Genomic DNA, 5343 nt, shown 5'->3' with positions numbered 1-5343 from the left:
GAAGGGGATGCTGGGACCTTAGAGCCCCAACTCAGCTTTCAGCGCCAGCGTCGTACTGTTTCTACAATATGCTTCCGTGTTTTTTTCTGCGCATGCCTGCATTGGGCACGGTGGTTACTTAGTTACAGAGCGTGCGTTTTCTGTACGGTAGCCGTTCTAACTGCCTGGGTGGGGTTTCCGCTTAAAGGCCAGGTACCTTAAATTTCCTCTTAACGCGGATATGTTTATGATAATAGTTCCTTTCTCAGAGGGCTGTTGTGAGGATTAAAAAGTAAGGTACTTGGCACATAGTAAGTGTTCTAAAATGTTGGCTTTTGCTTAAATGTTCATGTAAAATATTATGATGCACAAGTTCTTTGAAATCTTGGTTCTGTGCAAAATTTTGTCCAGAGAGGTTGTGAGGGGTTAGGAATTGGTTTAACTTCATGGAGCGAGATGGAGTTGGCGTTGAGACGCTTTCAGTTTCGCAGTTCTGAATAGGGGATAAAAGCACCCAGCGAATACTGATTCACTAGTTCTCCAGGAGATGGCGGTCTTGTCCAAGCCATAATGAGATGAAGGTTAATAAAAACAGAAAGCCAGTGCCCCATTCACCAGCTAACTGGAAGGGATCCAATTCCAAAACTCCATTTTAGAATCTAATTTTTAGGACGACTTTCAGTTCCAGCTGTCTTAGTTCCAGTTCCCTGGGAAAGAGACTCCAGTGGGAGATTTGTGTCCGGGAGAATTATTGGAGTGTGCTCTCAGCAGCAGTATCTGTTAATGGAGTGATGGATGCAGGGTTGGGCCGAAGGAGTTGACTTGTAAACAGTTTGTGATTGAGGCCTTTGGAGCTGAGATGTCCTTTCAGTGTCATCCCAAATGGAGGCAAGGGGGCAGACTTTTGCACCCTGTTATTGATGAGTCCTTAAATGTGGGATGCCCTGGGCAAGACTTTGGCAGAGAGCAAGATACAGAAGAGGGTCCATCTGTGAAGCCCCTCAGCAGCCGGGAACTGAGTGCCTTGATCCTAAAGTAGGCATGTGGGCCATGCTCTGAACCATTCCCTACAGGACCTTTGTAGTTCCTTACATCATGAGGTCACTTAACAAAATGAAATATTAGTTTCATTACAAAACTGAAAAATTAGTTTCTTTGCATGTGTAATTAATCAGAGAAATGAGTTTCTCATTGCCAAAGAGTAACTTCAATAGGATTTTTAGATACTTATTCAACAGGCTATGTAACATAATCCTAAATCCCACAATTGTTTTCCCCAAAGCACATAAACTGAATGATTTAATTTAGTGTTAGCAAGGGCCAAATTGAATCTTGATAATGAAAGTGAAAATGGCGTTTTCCTCAAGAAAATGAACATTTGAAGGTAGAAACATTTTTCAGAAAAAAGAAGTGTGTTTAAAAAAAAAAAAAAGAGTTCCTGTCTTGGCTTAGTGGTTAATGAACCTGACTAGTATCCATGAAGATGAGGGTTCGATCCCTGGGCTTGCTCTGTGGTTAAGGATCTTGCATTGCTGTGAGCTGTGGTGTAGGTTGCAGAAAAAAAGTTTGTTTGGAAAAGGCAGGCTCATACACAAGATTTTGTATCTTATACCTTCATCCTGTCAATTACAGTGTTATTTTAAAGTACATTGAATATAATTCATTGAATGTCTAACATTGTCTTCCTGCCTCAAAAGATACTAGGTTAAAAAATATTTACACTTTCATCTAGTCCTGAAGAAAATAAGCAGGATATGTTCTAACTCTTATGTTGCTGTTCAAAGTATCTTAACATTTGGCATCATAACCAGTTTAGCTGCAGGAGGCAGGGGCAAGCATGCCCAGCAGCAATGGAGTGCATAAAGGGGTGCATCTATTATGTGCACACTGATGGCTCAGGCCCTCAACTGATGCTCTGGTCAGTTGCCTGGACAAGAGTTCCAGGTCTTTTTTCAGCTAAGGAATCTAAGGATAATGAGGAGAGAATACCTGGGTCTGAGTTCAGATCCAGTTCTGGGCAGGACAGGTGGGAGAATGCCACTTCCCTGCTTAGGCTTTGGGTCCCTGGGGGGGCGGGGGGCAGGCAGAGCCTGGGTCACTGCTGGCATTGCCATCCTCCCCTTTAGGCCAGAATACACTGATCTCCCTCAACAGGGCTGGGAACAAAATAAACAAAATCAAGATCAAGTCTCCTGGATGCAAAAAACAAAACAAAACAAAACCCACAAAAATCATACCACCTTGATTAGGGACATATTTCAGTATAGGTAGCAGGAAATTCTGAGCACACAGCACATGGTGCTTATTATTTAGTACCAAACACAGGAAGATTTGAACATTTTCAAAGAGTATAACATTTTTGAGGTTTCTGGTTAATATGGCAGGTATCTATCTGTAGCTTTTATAGATACGTTAGTTCAGGAAATCATACTTCTTATAGAACTATGTACCTGCTTCACCATTGCTTAATGGCCTATGCTTAATGGAAAAATTTTGTGGATGCTGAAAAACAGAAAAATTTTACTTGAGATTAGAATTTATGGTGATTTGAGTTCTGCTTGATGTCTTTTTTAAAATTATAGTTGATTCAATGTTGTGTTAGTTTCAGGTGTACAGCACAGTGATTCAATTAAACTCTATCTATGTCTCTATCTATGTACTTTTTCAAATTCCTTTCCCTTATAGATTTTGTTACAAAATATTGGGTGTAGTTCCCTGTGCTATGCAGTAAGTCCTTGTTAATTATCTCTTTTATATGCAGTAGTGTATACGTGTTAATCCCAAACGCCTAATTTATCTCCTCCCACCCTTGCCTTTTGGTTATGCTAAGTTTGTTTTCTGTGTCTGTGGGTTGATTCCTGTTTTGTAAATAAGTTCATTTGTATCTTTCTTTAAATTTTAGATTACACATATAAGTGATATTTGTCTTTGGCTTACTTCAATTAGATAATCCATCCATGTTTCTGCAAATAGCATTATTTCATTTTACACACACACATATATGTAGTGGAATATTTAAAGCACATTTTCCTTTTTGGGTGTGTTATTTATTTATTTTTAAGTTTCTTTTTAGGGCCACACCTGTGGCATATGGAAGTTCCCAGGCCAGGGGTGGAATCAGAGCTACAGCTGGGGCCTATGCCACAGGCATAGCAATGCCAGATCCAAGCTGCATCTGTGACCTACATCGCAGCTTGAAGCAACACCAGATCCTTAACCCACTGAAGGAGTCCAGGGATCGAATCCACATCCTCATGGATGCTAATCAGGTTCTTAACTTGCCGAGACACAATAGGAACTCCTAAAACACATCTTATTTATCCATTCATCTATTGATGGACATCTAGGTTTCTCCAATGTCTTGGCTAGGTCTCTTCCTAAATTTAGTTGTATTTCATGAACAGATAATGAAGTCTGGTAGAGAAGGTAATAGTAGAGCAGGTGCTACATGAGACTTGATTGTGACTTAATGACAGTAAGTTATTTTCTTTTTGTAATTTGCCAAAAGGACAAATGGAAAGGTCAAAAGGAAAAAATGAAGCTTTGTCCAAAAAATGGATCCAATTAAAGAAGGTGGGACTTTTAAACCTTTAGATTTTTTTTTTTTTTTTCTTTTTAGGGCTATACCTGCAGCATGTGGAAGTTCTCAGGCTAGGGGTCCAATTGGAGCTGCAGCTGCCCGCCTGCGCCACAACTTATGGCAATGCCCGATCGGATCCTTAACCTGCTGAGCAAGGCCAGAGATAGAGCCCACATCCCCATGGATACTAGTCGGATACCTTTCTGATGTGCCACAGCAGGAACTCCTAAACCTTTAGAATTATATACATGACTAAAATTTTATGATACTGGAACTTGAGGTAAGGAAAAGTGAACAAGTTGATTCTTGATGTCTTTTGTTTGTTTTTTGGCTTAAAAGTGTTAAAAAGCATTTTAGAAAATATGTTTTATCTCCACTGTGCTAACTTGAAGTTAGCTGACCTTGAATTAGGGGCACATATACTTCACAATCACTCTTTCCTGAGACAAAGTGCCATATAAATATTTACTTTGAAAAGATCTCTGTTTTATGTAGTTTGATTTTTTAAATGTAAGCAATTATAAATACAGTAGCATTTAAAAGGCACAAAAGGAGTAAAACTTAATAGTGTCTCTCACAAAGTAAGCCCAGCAGTTTACAGTTAGGCACTCCTACTTAATTCTTTAGTGTGTCTCTGTGGCATGGTACGTATTCTGATTACAGCAGAGATCTGCCTGGGGCTAAAATGTGAACTTATCTAAAGGGCATGGCAAAATGACAGCAGGAAGCAGCCTGAGGAGGAATTCTGATCATAATCACTACAAAATAGTATTCTTACTTATGTTTCCTTTTTCCCCCTGGAGACTGGAGGTATAGGTTTGTTCTGGAACATAAGTGGTGACAAAGGATGCAAAAAGGAGTGGCTAGGAGCAGGAAGTAGAAATTGTAAGTCACTTTCAGGATTTAGCAATGGCCTTCTTCCTGAATAAAGTATTTTCATTTCAGTTTCCTACTTCTTGAGAAGAGAATGATTTCTAAAGGCTGTTTTGAGCCTTTGTTGTCTGCATAATAATTAATAAGGCAGGAGTTCCTGTAGTGGCGCAGTGGTTAACGAACCCGACTAGGAACCATGAGGTCGTGGGTTCACCCTCCCCTTGCTCAGTGGGTTAAGGACCCAGCGTTGCCGTGAGCTGTGGTGTAGGTCGAAGACGCTGCTGGGATCTGGCGCTGCTGTGGCTCTGACGTAGGCCAGTGGCTACAGCTCCGATTAGACCCCTAGCCTGGGAACCTCCATATGCTGCTGGAGCGGCCCTAGAAAAGGCAAAAAGACAAAAAAAAAAAAAAAAAAAAAAAAATTAATAAGGCAATGTGCCTTATAATTTCATCCTCTCTCATGGCTTCACTGTTGCCAATATTCCTCAAGTGCCATAAATCTAAAGAATCCTCCCACCCTTGCCCACCTTTACCTGCAAGCCAATCCCTCCCCTTTCACTGCAAACAGATTCTTTCAGGAAGTTTTCTGTGCCTTAGGTGAGATAAGAGAAAGCTGTTTTTATTATCCTAGTTATCATGCTCCTGACATATATTAAAATGTAAAATTAATAAGGGCTCATTCTCCTCATAAGAAAGGCCATTAAATTTGATTAACAGTATACATTTATGTAGGTCAAGTGCCTTGCAACCTAGTCTGTATCCTTTTATTGAAGTTGCTCTGATGTTTTTTGAATTGGTGGTCTTCTTCACATCCAAACATTTTTCCAGAAGAGATTAGTTTCTTTTAAGCTGTGGGTTGTAGGAGGATGTTAGACCAAAAAACAAACAAACAAACAAACAAAAAACAAAAC

The sequence above is a fragment of the Sus scrofa genome, chromosome 5 (genome assembly GCF_054392235.1).
Source record: "Sus scrofa isolate SSC_HxYL_T2T_F1_AM1 chromosome 5, Sscrofa_HxYL_maternal_Yorkshire_Landrace_v2.0, whole genome shotgun sequence".
In the NCBI taxonomy this organism is placed as follows: Eukaryota; Metazoa; Chordata; class Mammalia; order Artiodactyla; family Suidae; genus Sus; species Sus scrofa.
This window is presented reverse-complemented; position numbering follows the sequence as displayed.